The sequence below is a fragment of the Haemaphysalis longicornis genome, unplaced genomic scaffold, assembly GCF_048455015.1.
Source record: "Haemaphysalis longicornis isolate Haplotype H1 unplaced genomic scaffold, Haemaphysalis longicornis Haplotype H1 scaffold_10, whole genome shotgun sequence".
In the NCBI taxonomy this organism is placed as follows: Eukaryota; Metazoa; Arthropoda; class Arachnida; order Ixodida; family Ixodidae; genus Haemaphysalis; species Haemaphysalis longicornis.
Genome location: NW_027526204.1, coordinates 146,746,056 through 146,767,550, shown reverse-complemented (window position 1 = coordinate 146,767,550; position 21,495 = coordinate 146,746,056). Strand labels below are relative to the sequence as shown.

General features: G+C 43.2%; 1 long non-coding RNA gene across 1 annotated transcript in view; it reads left to right on the top strand.

The window, feature by feature from the left end:
- The window catches only part of LOC144159598 (uncharacterized), a 699,997-nt gene extending 683,953 nt beyond the window's left edge, over positions 1-16,044 (top strand). The window contains exon 5 of the long non-coding RNA XR_013320334.1: positions 15,874-16,044. This is a non-coding gene — a long non-coding RNA (uncharacterized LOC144159598). The remainder of the gene's footprint in view (positions 1-15,873) is intronic.
- Positions 16,045-21,495: the final 5,451 nt, after the last annotated feature.

Here is a 21,495-nt window from a genome sequence, read left to right as displayed (position 1 = left end):
TTGTGTTGGCACTGCGTGAAGAAAAGAAACGGCAGGTGAAAAAGTGACCAGGTACAAAATGGTGGCGTTATTTATCGGCGTATAACAGTATAGCCTCAAGGGTTGCAGCAGAAGTATCACCAGCGCGTTAGCAGAAATGTGAAAATATCATACATAAGGCAAGTTCATCGCTGTAGTTTAGGCAATTTTTTTCTCACTGCTTGTAGGCTCAAACGATCTCCAAAAGGACGTTTTCTTCATATACACAGGAAGGCCAAGCACTTTTTCAGTGCAAAGGCGTGCGAGAAAACGTTGCTATAATTTTATTTGACTCCGACACGTCAATTACACATCGTAAAAACACTGCTCGCTGTTATATGCGGAGGTTGATGTGCCCTAATATCGTTTCATGAAACAATTTCCACCAATAGTATAGCGCGAAACACTTTATTAAAGATCGAACAAAATTGCTAGCAATATCTTTTACTAAAGCATAGGTAAACTGTGCGCACCGAGCAACAGCCAGCGCATTTGTAACAACTTTAGAAGACACCGCTTCGAGCGACCTCCACGCCGGCGGCGCGCCGCGTTTGCGCTGTCAATGCTATCATGTTTCTGCAAACCGCGAGTTGACACTCCAGACAGACAACAGCCATGGGGAACACAGCAAGATGGGGGCTGGTGTTACTCATGAATTCTGCTTCATGTGAAAACGTTACCACTTAAACGCACCGTAATGAAGTTTACAAATCGCCACAGAATCCAGACTACTACACGTGCCAGAAAAGTCACTAGCCGGAACGACGACGCGAAAACCTAGTTACGAAATAACGCCACCTAACTTTTTACTACGCCTACCGGAAATGGCAAGCAGGGGCCATGGAATATTGAAAACACTAATTCTTACAGTCTGCGCCCCCCACCTTTCAAAAAAAAAAAAAAATTGAGGGACTTACTTATCTTTTAATGCTCAACCGGGCTATTCCAGCAATGCACACATCAGCCGGCTTGATATGGCTGCGCTGCCTGGCTTGCGTTCCTGGTGGCCCTAAATAAACCCATCGCATTCGCAGTTGTTTCCAGTGTTACACCGACCTCGAAGCACACATTTGATGTCAGCGGAATTGAACGGGGTCAAGAAATTGTGAACCCTCGGAACTGAATATGAACTACACAGAGCAAGAGTCAAAGCGCGGGCCACCAACTTGCTCCGCTCAGAAATTCCTCGCACTTTCGCGATAGAGACAAATCACCCGACCATAACTCGCCTCACGCGAAATTTTTTCCACTCCTACTGCGCATGTGCGCGCAAGATTTTTTAAAATGTTTTTCGGCTTTCGCCATGTGGTCGGGCGCGCGTCGTTGGCCAAGGCAAAGGAAGCTCGCGGGCCATTGTGTGAGGAGGTATATGTGCAAGCGCCGCAAGCCGCCCATATCGCTCGCAGCTTCACGATTGCCTCCATTTTTTTATTTTATTAGTGGCGTCAGGCTGTCTGCTAGTTTATGGCCCTGACACGGGGCTTTGGCGCAGGATATAAGCGTGCTGCAACCACCTGAGCTTTTGTCACAGAAAAGAAGTCGGTCAGGGCTTCTTATGTCACCGTATTGAGACTGCCCACCGCATATAAATAGAACGCCATCCGGAACGCGGCTAAGAGTGTAATACTTAATTAGAACTCATTTATATTTTTGGAAATGCTCCTAGATTTAAAGTTGCAGCGACAAAGCTAGCGTAACCGTTTTGCACGTGGTAAAAAGAATCTCTTTTAGTGCCAAACAGTCATAAATAGCGTTTTATGCACACCCCTTCGCTTGATTTGTATGACGACGGAGTTGACTTTTGACATCTGCTGCGACGCCCAGAACCTTAAGCAACCTATTCTCTGTGAGCCCCATTTTCATCACAATGATAGGGGCTCTCCTCAACTATCAACAAGTCCAAAATACCACTTTCCCAGAAGCGTACCCTGGACATTGTCTGGTCTGTTAAGAGCGGCGCTCATAACGGCGGCGCTCAAGCACCACGTAACGAACAGCATAGGGCTGCGCATAGGCTTTGATATTGGAGATGACACCGGGTCGCACATGGGTAGAGAAAGATTAGCTAGTGTGAAAGTTTGGTCTGATATAAACTGTTCACAGCATCACCGTAATAAAAATCAAAGACCTTTCTCAAGCCAAATATGGTTAAAATGCGAAGCTTTCTTCTAAGCTACAAGACTTAAAGCTAACGTCCACAACCCACTGCTGGGGCCTGCTGGGAACTGGGACCTCGTCAAGCTGTCGCATGAAAAGCTTTTTGTCCCCGTTTCTCTGCATTTCTGTGTATTAGGAATGCTCAAATAAACAAACTTCAAAATTAAACTGTCCCAAAGTCAACTTAAACTCATGCAAATGCAAAAGCCAAATCTCACTTCAACTAAGCTAAAGTAGAAAGCCAACGACCAACCCCACGCAACCGAAGTCCAAAGCCAAGTTCCAACCCTGCCTAGAGAAAGAATGTATTCGTCGTCATCACTAACTGTTTATTGCCAAACTACACTTTTTGTATTGAGATGTTCGTTAGGTGTGCAGAGACATCCCACGATTATTTGGGGAGAGTTTGATAGATGTGGCTTTTATTAAACCCATTGTGTAAAGTTGCCGTTTTTACAGTATGCCTAAAGTTGGCTTTCATGCAGTGAATTTTACTCACACGTCGAGGCCATCAATCAGGCAAAGAATGCCTCGCTTTAAAAAACTGTATGCTGTCATTCCCATGTTTTACAGGCTGTCTGGTTCATAACTTCAAGAGGTGTGTCAATGAATAGCACTATTTACCTAGTATATCAAATCCAGGACCGTGTAACGCCCTGAATTTGTACCAAAATGTATAATTGGCGAAAGTAACACATTGACTCGTTGAAATAGCGTAAATAGGGATAATTGTCGAGCGGAATTTCGAAAACATCAGAAGAGGGAAAATGTTTTAGCAAAAACGAACTGACGAAATCAAAAACATGCATCTTGAAAATCTCCAAAAAACGAGGACCTTAATAAAAATGTCTGGAAAATATTGTTGCAAATATGAAACCAGAAATGGAGAAAATTGGACAAGTACATCAGACGCTGTATTTGCCAAAAACATAAAATTGGTGAGGGACAATCGCTTATTCGTTATAATAGCGAAAAGAAATATTGGCCGAACAGAATTTTGAAAATCCAGAAAAAATATTAAGAAAACATTACAAAAAGAACCGTCGAAATCAAGAGTATGCAAATTAGAGATCGCCTCCGAAAAACGAGGACTAAACTAACACGTCCCTCAGAAGAACGCTGGAAACGCAAAAAAAAAAAAAACAAAATGGTAGAGCCATACAACGCCCGGCATTCGCTCGAAAATTCGCAATGGGGGAAAGTAACAGATTATTTTATTTTAATAGCTTGAATTGAGATAATTGATCGAATAGAATTCTTGAAAACAAAAAATTTGCAAAAAGACAAAAAATTAAAATTTTACAAAAATCAACTAACGAAATCCAGACTATGCACCTTAAAGATCTCCTCAAAAAAACAAAAATTAAACTAGAAAAGTTCGGAAAAGAACTTTCAAAATGGGAATAAAAAATCGTAAAGCCGGATCACCCCTCCACTGCACCTTGCATCTGCGGCTATACACAATTGGCGAAGAAGATGCATTTATTGCTATCAAATTTCGCATTTCGATTATTGGCAAAAATAACATGACAGAATACACAATCGGTGAAGAAGGGGCATTTATTGCTATCAAATTTCGCATTTAGATTATTTGCAGGAATACGAGGCAACGTAAAATAGTAGACCATCCCCAAATTTGGTAACTCATACACCAATGAGGTTGTAGCATATGAATGCTACGCAATAGTGGTCCATTAATCCAGATATTTTTTTTAAATGTAGAAATTGTCTTTAATATGACATCCTATAAAATACCAGCTCTGTGCTGACATATATTTCCAGGTAGTGGCATCCTTAGCGGACTCCTTATAAGGATGTGACAAGCTGCCTATAGCTATTTAAAATCTGGTGCAAAAGCAGGCAAAAAGACACATGCGTTGAGTACTGCGAAAATGAACAAATGTGCCAAATGTCAGGTTCATTGGATATCCTCCACCTAATAAAACCGTGCACACAGCGACGGTATACTCCAAAGGGTTTGTCATCACAAAGGGCTCTTACGGGAGGAGATTCCAATTCAATCCCAACAAAGAAAAACGAACGAAAGCATCCGACTCCTGACTAGCCTGGTTTTACTTTCGTTCGAGGGTTTAGTCTACTGCTGAGGAAAGGATTTCTGGAGAAGTGGTACATGGCAGTGACAAACTTGACGGCCCTCATGAATGTCAGTGTCTGTGGTGGGCCTATTGTGCACTTTCTTTTCCACGGCTTGTGTTATCGCGAACGACTGGCGCACCTCCAGGGCTGCGGGGACAAAGAGGACCTGAGGGAAAAACTGAAATTGGCGGCTTCTCAATGGGAATGTCGGAGCTGTTTCCGACGGCATATAGAAGACCCACTAGATTCTACTTTTGTTGCAGCTTTTGCGACGGCCCTCTAATGAGCCAAAACGTAAAAGCACGTGACATTTGTATTTCCTGGATTTCCAGACCTTCTTCAAAACACTGTATTCATATACCTTTTTTGCTTTTGTTTTTAAATTGGAAACATGAAGTCTCGAACACTTCACGAAAATATATGTCATAGAAATTGACTGTGTGTTGAACGGATTCTGGGAAGACGGCAACATGGGATGGAGCTGTGAGCTACAGTTGTAACTGCTGGCTATGTGTACAATATTGAGTTTGTAGGTCTATACATACACAGAAGGCCGCAGAAAGTATCAATTTGAGCTTAAAGCGCTGATTAACGTTGGGTGTCAACATACTTCAGGCCGTCTCTTCAAATAGGAGAATTTAGTTACAAGAATCCATAAAAATAACTTCGAAAGGTCATACCCAGAAAATCTATGTAAAAATATTTACAAAAACAAGTTTCTTTGTCAGCTGCCTTTAGCTTCCTTGCAGTGCTGAGTTTCTTTAGTGCTTAGTGTTTCGCAGTCCGTGACGCTGTGGAGTAAGTGCGCAATATTGAGTTTTTAGGTCTATACATACTTAAAGAAGACCATGGACAGTATCACTTTGACCTTAAAGCACTGAATAATGTTGCGTGTCAAAAAGTTGAGGGCGCGTCTTCAATTTGGACAGTTTAGCTACAAATATCCCTGATCTGATGAAGAAGCACTTCGAAAGGTTATACCCAGGTAATCTCTGGAAAATATTTAGCAAAACAAGTTTCTTTATCAGGTGCCTTTAACTTCATTACAGTGCTTAGTTTTCTTCAGACACCTTCGGTACATTTTAGAAAAAATAAAACTAACTGAAATGGTGTGGACAATCGCCACCCGTATTTCTCGATGTTTTCCATTTGTGCTTCGTATTCTCTCACGCATTTTCTAAGCTTTGATCTGAAACAGACGAAAGTTATGCGTGGAAGTTTGTCTCTGAGTGAGAGCTGCGTAACTTCTTCAAACGCATCATAAAAGGGGAGCGCGCTGTTTTTTCTTGGACTCCAACGAAGAAAAAACCCGCTGCGCACCAGGACAATCCTGCGATGTATTTCATGAAAGTTGTTCATATGCGCGTACTATGAAAACATCACCAGTAAAAATGAAATTTGGTTGCCGGCTTTGCGCGGTCTTGTGATGTTTTACGGCACTTTTTTGTAGTGCACTTTTCTGTGCCAAACGTTTCACTACCGCCCATTGAGCAACGCGGTGCGCGCAACCACCCAACGCAGAAGAATGAAATTGTCGCCAGGTCACTTTAATCGATATGTCCTCACGCAAATCTTCTAGTTAGTCCGGAAATATTGCAAACGAGAAACAACCATTATTCCTTGCACAAAACTCTAGTAATTGGCTAATGAAATGCACTGTGTTTACGCAATGTTTTCTTCCTTCTGTCGTTTTGTTTTGCGTAATAAAAGGAGTTTTAACGTTTACACGTATGTGACCAATGGTACAGTCATTGTGTCCCACCTTCTTAAGCATTGCGAATTTGCGAGAAATTGTGTCCAGACGTTAAGCCATGAACAAAACTAATAGCGCGTTTTCTCAAATTCAGGGGCAAACTTTAATTAAAACTAATGCAATCTCTACGAACAGAACTGCAAACAAATGCGTCTGAGGAGAGAGGGGCGTGAGGTGTTGTTATATTGGTTTCATTTTAATAAGAAACTGAAAGGGTGCTAGGAAATGCAGCAAAAGAAGTTCTGTTGCTTTGATCTCTGCGGTACGTGCTTCAACGAAGTTGCCAGGGTTCAAGAAACGCAGTTCCTGGGCGCTGTCTTGTAAATGAAGTTGCGGCGCGCAACTCGTTCTGCCTTGTGCTGAAAAAAAAAAACAATTTCCGGCTGTCAGTAGCAGTGTCTGGATAGAGTAAGTTACGTGAGGCACTGGCTATTACAAAAACCGTCTTTGGTCTCACTTTCCATCGAGGGAGAAGCGAGCTATTTAGAGGAGCTAGGTGCTACAACATTCATGGCTGTACAGGTATGTATTTGCGAAGAGAGAATCAAGACAATCAGAAACGTTCCTCCAATAAACATTTCTCTCCTCCAAAATAACTTTCATTACGGGCTTGCCCAGAATGCAATGAAATAGCTGCGTAATAAGCCAGATGTCAAACTTTTAACCACCGTACCAGCTCCTTTATTGACAGAAATTGGGATACCTTATATTCCAGTATTTGGCTAATGTCCAACCAAGTAAACCAAGATATCAAAGGAGTTTTAGGAGTTGCTGGTGAAATTCATGGCGTTTCAAATTAAAATGGATGTTGTGGATAGGGTAGGCAACGTGGTAATAAGCAAACGGCTACAATGCAGTACGGTATGGAAGTGGATGGACTCAACAAGCGGCCTCAACGTGGATGAACTCCAAGCTGCCTCACGAACGCCGACAAGACTATAAAATACCGTACATATGACACCCGGCGAGTTCTCAGATTGCAAGAAAGACTCAACTGGCTCAGTTTATGGTCTCTATATTTACCAAAACCCAGAATAAAGCCTATGATACAGTTACACCGCTTAAGGGTACTGCTTACATAAACGCGACGCTAGATTTACTTAGGATTCATCAGCGAGTCCACATTTCCAGACTCTTCACAGCGGCGTGCCTTGATTGTACTGAATTCCCGTTTTTTCGTCTCCTCCTTGCAATAGGCCTACATGGCCCTTGCAATAAAACATCCTGGCCAAACCGGGGTAATTTCAAATACACTTATTTATACCGTGACCACAATGTTCTCAGCCATTTATTATTTTATTTATTTCAGACACACACACCCCAGGTCCAAGAAGCAATTTCATATGGTCGATGTAGGGGTACACGAAAACTGACAACTCAATTGCAGCAAGGAAAGCAAGTACTCAGACTAATGCTCGCGGAATACGGCTCACGTGACGCGTTCCGTCAGACACGGTCCAAAATTGTAAAATGCGCAATTGTAGTCACGTATGATCTGAGAGATTTTCCGAACAAAGCAAATTTGTATGTTGTTTTCATTGTGCTTTTGAAGGGTATCCCTGATAGGCATACCTGAAACTACGGGTGATATGTTTTGGTAAAATGTTGGTGCGTTTCTGGTATCATGTAGCACTGCGTGCCTTGAAGGCAACAGAAATTTCTTTGTTCACAAAAAGACTGATTTGTCTCTATAACAACAATACTAATCATGTTGCAAACATCAAAGAAATAACATAGAAAATAAGGGAAACAGATGGTGGAGGGGGACTCTCCAGCAACAGTGCGGTGATTCCTCTACGAAGTCACCGAACCTTGTACGTCCGATTCGTAGCCGCCGGCATAAGCCACTGCCAAAAAGTATACGTGGGCAATTGTACTGGGTCCTCTTGTTCCATTTGGCGGTTCGCCTGAATAATAACGTTCAATTACCAGACTTATAACTACATTTTTAGTGCTGGCCTATTAAACCTCGCTCCTTCTCGTAATACGTAACTCTGCCGCAAAATCTTAAATTTTAATATTTATTGTCTTTTCGCCTAAGAAAACAGCTTTCTTGAATGGAATGTAGTTGAGTAAATTGCCAAGTGCTAATGGTTTCCAGCTGAACAATGTTATTTTTCTTCTTCGTGGCAGCTTTGAACAGAGTACTATTGCTATTTTACACGTAAATGTTTGCAAGTCTTTCTTTAGTGGCTTCTCAGAAGCCGCCAGCTTGCTTAACTTCCCAGAACTTCTCGAACATTTACACAAACGTTCAGAATAGGCAAAACGTGCGTTTATCATGCCCTACTTAGGCGCTGGGATCGTGCTGACAAGATAACACGGCAAGATAGATTCCTTTGATTCTTGGTTTTGTGTTGTTGTGGCAGGAAGATATGCGTATGTTCAAAGAGGCACTTTATGTTAACAAGCGATCGTATTTATCAAGAAAGACTTCTTTTACAATATCACCCTCTCCAGGATAAACCGTTGCTCCCGCTATTCTAAGGCTCTGGTTAATTCAGCTGATAAAAGGGCTGATGGAAGTAACCTCGGAGTACGAGGATCACTTCTGCAGTGCTGCCGTTTATCACTGGACATGAAATAGCATTACTGAATGCTGATAAAGGCAACAGCCAATGCGGAGAACTTCAATAGGCTAGACTACATTAGGTGCGAGGCTACGGACAGAGACGGCTAAAGAACTACATTACCTGCCCGAGGGCAAATTTTTGTTCCTTCAAAGGCTACATAGGCATGATGAACTGAAGTAACTAGGACGAATCTGGGGAGAGGCAGCAGCTCAAACGAATTTGCTCCTTCTGAAAAAAATCGCTTATAATAGCGTTTGTGCTTTGATAACGCGCACAAAGGCTCTACGAATGAGTGCAGATTCGTTCTCGTTCATTTGCAACAAAGGACTGCACCACGTGCGGGGCGGAATCATTAGACGCCTATGACGACGCGTGTCAAAGTGGTTGCAGTGTAAGCTTAAAGAACATGGAACGAACATTTCGATAGCGGTAGAGTGGTCTTATTGTTCATTTTTTTCGTTGGAATTGCATAGTTAGGAATGACGACAGGCGGATGTCAGCATGTGTGAGCTCAAATTTTCAATGGAAAGTCTAACCGAGAAGCAAAAAAAGGACGGAGGCTAACGGTGGGTTGATCAGAGGCTTACGCACCACCAGAGTAAAAATGAAAAAGAGGAAAGGACTGGGAGAGTCACACGGGCGGTAATTGACAGTGAAATGAGTAGATGCCTTAGGCGCGACGGAGTGGAAGCGCCAAAGTAAGAGCTCAGTAAAAATGTGCCAACTACGGCTTGGTAATCCGTGTAATACGCGATGACATCCGAAGCGATGTAATTTGTGAAGCTTTCTACGGAGCTCACGCTATTTCAAAGGCCACTTTGTGCGCTGACATTGCGTTAAGTGGGAGAAGCGGGAGGCCGATATTTCTTTTTACTAGGTTGGAACTCAATGGTTCCCCCTCTGCTAAGCAGGAGTTTAGAGCACTCCAACGGTACTGCTAAGTGATTTTGATGATGTAGATGTTGGTAAGGTTAGGGCCATATGTGTTGCATAAAATTGGCGCACGACGTGGTTGGCGGGATACATTCTGCTGTAAGAAAAAAATTCGCCCTAACTGGAAACTGCTATGTCAGTATTGTTGTATGCCCTACCAAATGTACTGCTGCCGATTCTGCAATATGCACTGCATGGTGGTTGTTTGGTTCTCAAATTATGTGTGGCAGGCTATTTACAACAGACTGTGAGCCCGGATTGCTTTGCATATTCGAAGAAGGCACGGTGTTTCATGAGTGCTTCGGATGCATAGCCAGCAGATTGAACATGGACGAGGATATGTTCCTAACTGAGCAAGCAATTAGATTATAATTGACTACTTATAACTGTGTAACGGTGTTTTTATGCTGTAGGCCGTTAACGTCAAGGAGAGGCAGCCATAATATCCTTTCTATTCATCTTTCAAGCCCCGGCCAGCTGCACATCAACAACCATATGATTCACCACGTTTTTATTTCGGTTCAAGTAGAGCTGCACTTTTCAATCAAAGAACCTAAAATATGTCGTATTACCCGGAATAGTATTTGCATGCGCAGGCAGACATGGCACAACAAACATGTAAACAATCAGGTTGCAATAAATCTTTTTTCATATTTCAAGAGCAAGTGTTTACACGTCAAAAATCGGCAAGATGTTTTTGTATGATCAAATTATTTGAATTTAATCAAATTTAAAATGAGAACACTTTCTTTCTATACTTTTTTCCTAGAGATGATATTGGTTTGGGAAGAAATTGCACTATGCCGTCTATTGAGATCCTGCTCATGTAAATATCTTTGTTCAGTGGACGATTTCTTCGTATTGTTCCTGAAATGAGTTGTCGATTTTTGAAGCCTTCCCGCAAGTTCTTGGGATACAAGCAACACACGAAGTAAACAACTAGCGCCTAATGCTTACTTCTTTTCAGCGAAAATGCCAAGAATTTTCGAAACCACGTTCCAAAGTGGAGGTCCTCATTGCGAGCGTTGCATTGGGATGCGGGAACCAACGCTGAGTTTTCTGAAGTCATTGCTTCTTTGCGTAACGTCTATTTCATAACACATCACTAAGTGTCCTTCCTGATTTTTACGTAGCTCCTGCAAACATACATATTGAGAAACAGATATTTCGTAGTTCCCATGTCTATTTGCAACGGAATATTGCCATGTAAAACATAAAAATATATGTAGTCTAGGCGCAGAGTTGGCTGTCTAGCCTGAACCTTACCTGTGTTGGAAATACAGCTAAACACTCAAGGATGTTCTCCAGACCGTAGAAAAATGCCTGTGGCCCGGAGCTGAAACTCGAAAGCAAAAGTATGAGTTCATGCACCGGGCTCACATTTCCTCGAACGGTCGCTGGTGCATTGCGTGCAAGTCTAGCGATGGGATACGAGAATGCTATGCACAAGAAATTTAAGGTTATTTCTGTTGTAAATGTGAGTGGCAAGAATCAGGAATGTGTAAACAAGTATAAACGCACATGCAATATACACACACGAATGTATATAAACACACGCCAAACACTCTTATGTCTATACTTTCGGGAGGACCACGTAGGGCCGGGTTGCGTGTGTATTTCTATGTGTATCACCAGCCGCGGTGGCTCAATGGCTATAGCGTTCTGCCGCTGAGCCCAAGGGTGCGTGTTCAATTCCCGGGCCCCGGCGGCCGCTTTTCTGATGGAGGCAAAAGCAAAAACGCCTTTGTGTTCGAGATTTCGGCGCACGTGAAAGATCCCCATGTGGTCAAAATAAATCTGGAGCCATCCACTAAAGCGTGCCTCATCGCCTGTGTAGCTTCCGCGCGTTAAACCCTAAGATCAATCACAATCAATCAATCAATCAATCAATCAATCAATCAATCAATCAATCAATCAATCAATCAATCAATCAATCAATCAATCAATCAATCAATCAATCAATCAACTTCTAGGTGTATCGACGCGCTTGTCACCTCTTTCAGTGTTCTCGGACTGTTCGTCGAAAAGTAGGTAAAAGGAATCAACGCGCGCGAGTACAATTCAGCTGTAAGCGGGGGAAGGAGTATGTGACTGTATACGAAAGACGAACACACAGACAGGCGAGCGTACTGATAGAAAATTTCCTCTGGGATGCGTTTTGTATGTGCAAATAACCCATGTTCGAAAAAACCAAGGCCGTTAGACAACAGGGGCCAAGTGCTTGCGAACAGGATTGTGAAATGTTGCAGCGAAAAAACCGTATTCCTAGACAAAAAACAGCAAGAAGCATAGTACAATTCTTTGCGTGCCGAGATAGCTTATTGCTCAAAAGAAACGAAACATCTAGGAGAGTGTGGATGTAACAAATGAAAACGTTGTCCGGACAAGCGCTGACTACGTATTTGTTTTTTAAGAAAAAAATGCCTTCGTATATATTGGCCCGATCGATAGACGCACACCTCCGCCCATATCATCCAGGCGGCCAGAGCTGTCACATGTTATTCTAAAATTAATGAAAGAGTTAAAACGAAGAAACACATCATAACGCTGTGACTGTTAGTTAACAGACACAGCGCTGCGCAAGTCTCTGTATTGTAAATCACAAAGATCTATTTCTGATATGTTAATTTTTGGTGGCGTAAAAGCAGGACATCGCCCTTCCCCGAACACTGTCGCTTCACTGACACAATCGGTGTCTCCGGTGTTCATATAAAACGCCTCCCATAGTTCACGTGCCCCAGTTTTCTTGCTAAATTTTTGCAATCAAGCACCCTGCTCTGGCCTCACAAAAGATCTCACTTTCTGTGGTGATATCGCAAAAATGTCCTGTCTTTACCCCTTGTTTGGCTCCTACCATTATATACAGGTTTCTGAGTTCTCTGTTTTCTAGAATGATTATCACTAAGTTCCTAAGGTTTTTCTCAAAGTGAATTTTTCTTGCTTCCGTGGCTTCAAAAAAGGTTCAGCGGATAATTTCGGTTCAGCGTTGCCGCATTTCTCGGTTTCTTTTTTTAAATAAATCTAAACAAACGCCCAACTTTCTAATGTGTTTATTGCTTGCATATGTTTTGTTGAGCGACGGCGTCTTTACACTTCAAGCACCAAGAGCGTAATTTCATGCCAACTATTTTTAACAGTGATAGTGTTTAATCTAGTGGTTGGGAAGTCGAACGTGCGCACACAAAAAGTCTCCGATCAATAACCTCATCCCATGCGCCAGCACCACTGCAGCTTTGCTCATTGCGCATGGGTGGAACTTGCGCCGCCACCCGTCGGAGAAAAAATAGGAGTGATACCAGAATTTCTTCCTAAACTCGTCGGGCGGTGGATCGCTCTTTCACTTGTAGCAACGATTAGTGCTGTCTTGACTGTGCAAAAGGGCAAAATAACACCAAAAAAAGAAGCCCAAAGGCCGAGGAGCAATAACGTTAATCAACTGTGACCTACCTTCAGTGACATACCACAACCTCCCTTTTGCTTTCCGAGGTTTTCTGACTGCCGACTCCTATTTCTGTGTTATTTTCGACGAGCCCCTCATTTCCTATTCTGATTGGCTACATGCATAGCGAGGGCCTCTGTTCTGGCAGTCTTGGTGCCATAGGAAGCTTAAGAGGGTTCAACGCTGGTCGACCACTCTCGACATGTCGTAGACACTCGGGTCACGGTCCCGGGTTAAAAAGAAGGTCCCCATCATTCCGAGTAGTCCGAGTGGCGCTTGCTACCACCCCCAAGCACAGGAAACAAAAAAAATTCCCGCACCTTCCCGCGAGGGGAACACGAGTAAATGCAGAGCATTGGGGCCTCAGTACTGATTGAAGGCAGTGTTGCTTCCATCGCTTCTTTCGTGATGCTGGAGTAGCAGACACGAGTAAACGTGGGCACAAGCGTCAACCAAGGAAAGAAGGAGCAACACAGTGACTGAAACACGAGCGACCGCTAGCCGCTATATTTGCAGCGCGCGCAGTAGAGGGAGAGCAGTACGGGGGGGAGAGCGCGCATGCGCAAGCAGCGCGCGCCCATCCACGCCCCACCGCGCTGCTATCACGCACCTGTTACGCCGAGACCGCGACGGAGCGAACGGGCTGACTACGACGCATGCGTGCGCCAGCTGCTGTTGAGAGAGAAGAGGGAAGGAGAGGCGCACCTGCTGCGGACGCGGAACTGTTGACACCGTCCGACGCAGGAACAGGCGAGGCTAAGAAATGCTCTGCATTTAAAATACCCAAACATTAATACCCCAGAAAGTGGAGGGGAGAATCGCCCCGCCGGTAGCGTAGTGGTTATCGCACCAGACCGGTATTCCGGAGGTCGTGGGTTTGGATCCCACCTTGCGAGCATTTTTTCTCCACTTTCTTTCTTTCCAAATTCTTTGTCTGTTTCAGTGACCTAACACATCCTCCCCTTTGCTTTCCCAGGTTTTCTTGACTGCCAACTCTTCTTTCTGGGTTACTTACAACGAGCACCTCATTTCCTATTCTTATACATACATACATACATAAATACATACATGCATGCATGCATACATACATCTACATACATACATACATACATACAGACACACACATACATACATACATACATACATACATACATACATACATACATACATACATACACACGCACACAAACAGCGATGGCCCAGTGGCTAAGGCGTTCTGCTGGTGAGCACGAGGACACGGGCTGCATTCCGGGCTATGGCGGCCGCTTTTCTGATGGAAGCAAAAGCAAAAACGCCCGTGCCAACATTCAGACACGAGGTCCTTTCGTCGTTATGGTAACACTCGTCGTCCTTGGTGTGCTTTTTATAACGATACGACGCCAGAGGGAAAAAGAGGGAGAAAAATGGCTGGCGACCGGGACGGAGAGTGTGAACTCATCTTTTATTCATACATATCACGAAAACAGTAAACTATTTTGAAGCAGTTGGGTTGCAAGAAATAGAAGAGAATGATGATAGCTGCTCCAAAAGAAATAATCGCAGAAGAGATGATTGGATCAAAAGCCAAACTAACTTGTGTGCAAGAAAGCTTGCCACGTAGCAGCGTTAATACCCAGAAAACACTATCGCATATGCTCGCTAACGATGAGTTCCCGATCTCCCTAGCGAGAACATTAACATCCCTTGCGAATCAATCAACGCTAATGCAAAGACCGACAAATGAGTCGTAAATTATAGAAATGTCCAGTGTAGCGGCGTATTCAATGTTATATGTAAGCCAAAAGTTTGAAACGCTAGGCACGTAAGTTTGGCGATCAAGATGCAAGAAGGACAGCTACGAAGTAATTCGGTAACAAGCGCGAATAGTGCTCATTGGAATATTCATCCTTTGAAAATTGTATAAAGCAGGCACTGCAGCGTCATTATGAGTGCCCTGTTTTTCGGAGCTGGTTAAACGTTTCCTTAAGTAATGGCTGCACCACTGACCAGCCAGATTTCCGGAAAGAATAAGCTCTCAAAGTGAAATCAGGTTACCTCACAACTGTTGCCGTCATCATTTGGCCTGGGTGCAATAAGTGGCAGATTTGAACGTAAAAGGCAAAAATTGAACTGGGGCTTTTGGTGTGTCCTTTTTAAGAGCTCATCGTTAAGGTGGCAAACTTCGCCCTTTGGGAACGCCATTAGCGTTCGGCAGCGCTACAAGGACATCTGCGAGGGCGACTTTTTGTATGACCTCGTATCTCTTCGCCCAAAATAAAAGGCAAAATGCCGGAAATTTTGTTCCTCGTAAGGCGGCTAAGTTCTTAAGATTGCATGCAAGAGTCCGGAATCGGTTACGGGATTAATGTCCGCGCTGCTTAAATGACCGCGTAACACAGCCATTTCAACGCTCACTTTGAGATGGCTGTGTTATTGAGTCACGCTCCATTGAGTCACGCTCCATTCTTATGCAGCCATCATTAGTCGGAGGTATAAAAAGAACACGAATATAATCAAAGCACGGGCCATCAACAATGATGAGCATTTTCGCTGATTCCTCGCAGCTGGGGGATTCCGGACCGAACAAAAATATATTTGAATTTAAATGTTTTCTGTTTTTCTGTTCTTCGTTTTCTTTATAATTTTATTTCCAGTTTTCTTTTTACTTAGTTTTTTTCCTTTTCTGAGTTGTAACTTAGAAAATACTGCCCTGAGGCTGCCCTTAGATGCGTCTGAAGCTTGAGAAGAAAAAGTACACAAAGCCCTCGTTCCCTCATTTGATGTCAATGAGCAAAAATTTATGTTTCGCCTATTAAAATATCGCATTTATTCATTTAGTGCAAGCCTTATCTATATCCATCAAATACAACTTATGGGGACTGCTCCGCCTCTAAGGAAGATGTTTACCCTTTAACAATTTGCAGAACCAACCTCCACACCAGCCTGCCACCACAGCTGACGATGATTTCCTTGATGATGCCTGGCCCCACAACAGGGATGTCTTGAAGGCAGAAGCGTACCGTCGAAGGAACTCGAACCACGTCGGACGAGAGGGCTGTGGACAGGGCAACTTCTGATCGTCTAGTCTCGGCTTGTAACGGTAGGTCTTGATCGGCTGCTCACGGGCTGGGGACACTGGGCGGGGGAAGTGGTCGAATTGTCGCAGTGGGCTGGGGCTGCCCGACAAGGCTCACGTCCCCTCGACGATTTCGCCCAGGCCGAGACGATGCGATGTGGTGACCAGGATGGGGATGACCCCGCGCACTCCACGAAAATGCTACGTGGCAGCAGGACACAGATGAGACGAACGATGGGATGGTGTGAAGCGATCTATTTACAGAATGAACATGGCGGCGATGACACAGCTTGCGCAAGGTTCACGTCAGGCACTTCGTCGTCGTCGTCATCGTTGTTGGTTCAAAGAGCTCTGAGGCATTGCCCATCTGAGTCCCGTAACAATATTGCGAAGAGAAATATCGGATTATAGCAGTAACCCTATCCTTAAAAACAACACAAAGGGTTCCAGAGTAAGCCTCCCTTTGTATTAGGACAATCGATATCCAACCCACGGGGTTTTTGTTGATGTTGGTGGCGTCATAGGGGAATGTTTCGATCCCTGAGAGCCATTCCAACGTTGGGGGGTCAAGCAAAGGACAAACATCTGCCACGTAGCTTCGGGTATTTTTGTGTCTAGAATCTTTGCCTTAAGTGAATGAACTCGAATTGTTTAGGATGTGCAGTGCGTGCTTAAGCAGCATTAACTTAGTCTAAGAGACAGATTTGGTGGGGTCGCCCTTCTTCTGAGAAGTTGCTACTTTCGCCACTCACACCAAAAACTGCTGCCGGATGGCGGTGTCTGGATGGATCTATTGCATGGGTTTTCAGTAAAGAAACGTTCCTGGCCTTACTTACTAACAAATTCCTTACTGAATATATTGTATTGTCATATCACGGTTTGCTTCGTTTCTCGATTGTTTGGCCCAAAATCCTTTGACCGGCTTTTTTTTATTCTACTCACATGCCACCCGGTTATGAAGTCACGCGGCACTGAAAACTATATTTCATACTTTTGCAAATTTGATGGAGTGGGCCCGACGTTCCTATCATAGCTCCCAATTCTTCACCACCGGCCCAATACCTTACGGGCCGCCGCTATTTCGTTTCGGCGGGGTGACTAACTGATAAATATGAATGCCCCACCACCGCGCCAATGTCAACACGATGGTCTTTCTCCGGAGGCGAACTTCAGTTTAAGGCGAAATGTGAAAATGTTTAAAAATAAAATTTATAACAAAAAGAAAAAAAACATCACTTGAAATGGTTGCATTATACCATACATGCAAGATATGAAGTTAATAATAAAGCAAATAACCGAATATGGAATGGGAACGCAGAACGAGTACCACTGTCACAAATACAAGAGCGTACGCTTTCTTCTTTTTTTTTGTTCCGTCTTTATATAACCACAAAACCTGTGCAGGTGGCCGCGAAATTGAAGGTCCAGTGAGGAATTCAGAGCTGAAGCCAACGCTTTTGACACGTCCACCTCGGTGAAGCAATATCTTTGCCTCCGCTTACCGCTAGGTAAACGAAAGCCAATATAGCAAATTCTTCGTGGTTAGTGTTTGACAAGAGGAACTCATATTGGCTTTCATTTCGTGGACATGACACTTTTTGTCGGGCGATGTATCAAACACCACTCTGTGGTCCGCTCGAAGTTTTTTCTGATATCGCACTGCGGCTGTTTCTCGCCCGATCCCACACGGAAGCCCGCAACAACGCACCGGTGGTCCTAAGAACTTATCTTCTAGGGTTATAAGGAAGCTGTCGAAGTTGCAATAATTGTCCAGAATAATATTGCAGCTCGAGAACACAAATTTAAAACTAGGCTAGAAGCACTGGCTGCCAACCTGCTTGCATTCAAAGCAATGACAGTCTGCTGCATGTACACTGAACCACACCTCACAGAAACACTGTCAGATTTCGAAGTCTTTGTAAACCAGCTGCCATATGCGTTTGTATTAGTTGGCGATTTCAATGCACGCTTTTCTCTTTGGAATAGTGACAAGACTGACGTAAGAGGCCGGATTTAGATTTTTTTTTGTCAAGTAATGTTGGTCTACTGAACACCGGCAAGTCTACATACTGCTCTACAAGTTCAGGAAAGTTGAGCGGTCTAGATTTTAGTTCCCCGCCTTTTTTTAGGAATTTTAAATTGGATATCAGAGACAACCCATATGGGAGTGATCATTTAACTGTCGTCGTCAGCGCAAGATCGACACCAACAGTAATTCCCACAAAACTACGACGTTGGAAACTCCAGTGTACTCATTGGCAACGTTTTGCAGTTTGGGAAATTCCTTTTTGGACACCCTTGTCATCGATGAATTGAATAAAATGTTTACATTTTGCATTATTGGGGCTGCCTGTTCAGCTACTCCACAGTTAACAGGAGCGCTGAGACGAACCCACAAACTGTGGTGGTCAAAAGAGTGTAAGGGTGCCAAAAAAGCCGCACAACAAAGCGCGGGGAGTCTTCCGAAGGTATCCAACGCAAGAAAATACATAAGACTTAAAAAGGAAACAAGCTAAAGCCCGATACATTAGGCAGAATTCAGAGAAAGGTTTATGGCAAAACTATGGCTCGTGAATAAACAGCTCGGTCACATAAAACGTATGTGGTTGCAAATTCGGAAACTAAACGGCGCGTATTCCGGTTTCACTGTTACTGTTCTAAAATCACCTGGCGTGCAAACAAGCCTAGAACAACATGCGCATATACTGAGGGAATATTTATCCACTATTTCCAGTTCTGAGCACTACACAGATGTATTTCTAAAATAGAAAACTCTGCAGAAAAACACCAACTTCCAGCGTGTGGTGGCCCAAAGAAATCATACAATGGCTTCATGACGCTCCAAGAATTCAAAAGAGCCCCATTGGCCGGTAAGCAGAGCGAACCTGGGCCAGGTGATATACATCATAATAAAATGCTCGCACATCTTTGGGGTCCTTCAGTAGAAGCATTTGTAAAGTTTTCAACAAAATGTGGGTACTGAGAACAATGCCGGAATCTTGCAAACAAAGCTTTTACTGTAACCGTACTAAACCCTGGAAAGCATCCAATCTCCCACGAATTACCCTTTGCCTTAACAAGCTGTCCAGCGAAAACGTTTAAACATTTCGTTAATATTAGGTTCAACCTTATCCTAGAATTAAATTAGCCGCTCGACGTTAAGCAGTGCTGTTTTAAAAAAGCTTCATCAATAATGAACCATCTCGTACAACCTGGAAATGGCCTGCGAGGAGCATGTATACATAAAAAACACGGTCTTGCAGTTTTTTTTTTTACCTAGAGAAGGGTTACTACACAACATGAAGGTTTGCAATCGTGCGGGATCTGTACAATCAGAAGATCCGTGGAAAAATGCTGAATTTCATAAGCAACTTTCTGGCAAGCCGATCATTTCAAGTTCGACTATGTTTAACCTTCTCGAAGCACTTTGTACAAGTGACCGGGGTGCCCAAGGGGTGAGTTCTAAGCCCAACACTGTTCGTCGTGAAAATGCACTCCATATTCGAAGTAATTTAGAAGTCGATTATGTATTCGGTCTATGTTGATTTTCAAATAGCTTCTTTATCCTCGAATCTATCTACATGCGAGATACAAGTTCACTTCGCCATAAATGGAGTAAGAACATGGTTATACAGATATAGTTTCCAGTTTTCACCACACAAAACAGTGGTTATTTTTTTCTCACTCTAACAATGCTTGCAGACTGACCCTACCCTTCCACTGAAGAAAAGGTAATTACCGCATAAAAATGAACACAATATTCTCTATATAACGTTTAATAAAAAAACTCTCCTGTCTCACGTCAATATGCGAAAAAACAAAGCATCCCGAGCTCAAAACATACTTGAAGTCCTGTAACGCAAACACTGGGGTTCCCACAGGGCATGCCTTATACACGTTTATCGTTCCGTTCTACTCCCATGCTTGGACTATGGTAGCATCGTGTATGGCTGAGCGAGGCCGTCCTACTGGTAACGATTGGGCCCAGTACACAATTTAGCCTTACGTCTCTCATCAATGGATCATCAATCAATGGAAATGAGAGAGCCGATGCTTGTGCCGCACAGGTCGGTAGCGGCAAGCACATATTCCTCACAGCGACTGCATCAATTTTATGTGGAGTTAAATGAGCGAAAAATGACCCTCCTCACGGGATAAAGAAAGCAACAATAATATTCACATAGTCAAACCCATGATAGCAGAGTGGGAATCAAACAGTCATGAAGAACGCCTCAAAGAAGTTTTAGTTAAACCCATGACAGCAGAGTGGGAATCAAACAGTCATGAAGAACGCCTCAAAAAAGTTTTTTTTGTGTGGCGTCCACATTGTACACATATCTTATACATAAATTTCTTCTTCTGAAACAAGATAAACCAAGATGTCATGAATGTGACCAAGTACTTAAAATAAATTGCATTTTATTGTCATGTGCAAAATTTGAGGTCTTGAGGAAAAAAATATTTTACGTTCTTTTACAACAAACCCATCACATTTTGCCCCAGCTAACTTCTAGGAGAGGGTGCTCTTAAAATCTCCTCTGTTCTAGTTTTTAAGGAAATTTTTTAAGAGAACAAAGTATAACGTGTTGAAACAGTTGGTTATTATCCTCAAATACACAAAATCTTTTGTTTGTTGCATGATAGTCTTTTTCACTGTGTGCTTTAAAACAACATACAACACAGCTACACAAAAGCAAATCATTTATTTTTTAATTTTTGCTGTGCTTTATTTAAAGTAGCCATGAAGAGAAAACACCAGTTTGGTTCATTAAAAAGATTTCCTGGTTAGAGTCATACTGACACCACTTTTAACATAAACTTCGCCCAAATAAGCTACAGAATTAGGAAAAAGGCAATGGCCATGCGACGCACTATCTCATCTCCCCCAACACGACCTATAATGTAGCCAGATATGCGATTGGCGGATGGCGGCAAGAGCAAACGCAGATTAGGCAGAGCTTATTGTGCTTAAGTTGGGGCACATTCTTTTTATACCAGTAAAAATGGTGGGACAATAAGTCGAAGTTACGAAAGCACACGTAAACATAGAAGTACCGATGCGTGCTGCTGTTGGTACTGTGCGCACTATGCTTGTTTTAGCTCCACAGGACCGCGGGGCTTTGAGGTTGTCTTAGATGACACTGGACGAATGTAATAAGCAACGGTGTCTTACGTGACCATATTTGTCGAGTGAGCACTATGTTTCACGAAACGATTAAACGATTATTTTCTCCCTGAAGAAAAACAAGCCAAGTTTAAATATGGTCAAAAACAAACTACAGGCAGAAAACGGCTTGCCATGCTATGGTAGCGCCATCTAGGTTGACTAACAGTTAACAAGGCTTCCCAATTGGCTGCCGAGCGGTCGGTTCCCGAGATGTCGTTACAGACCACGAAAACACACAATTTAGCGAGAAAATCAAAATTTTAACATATAGTAATAATTTCTCAGTGAATAAAGCATCGTTTG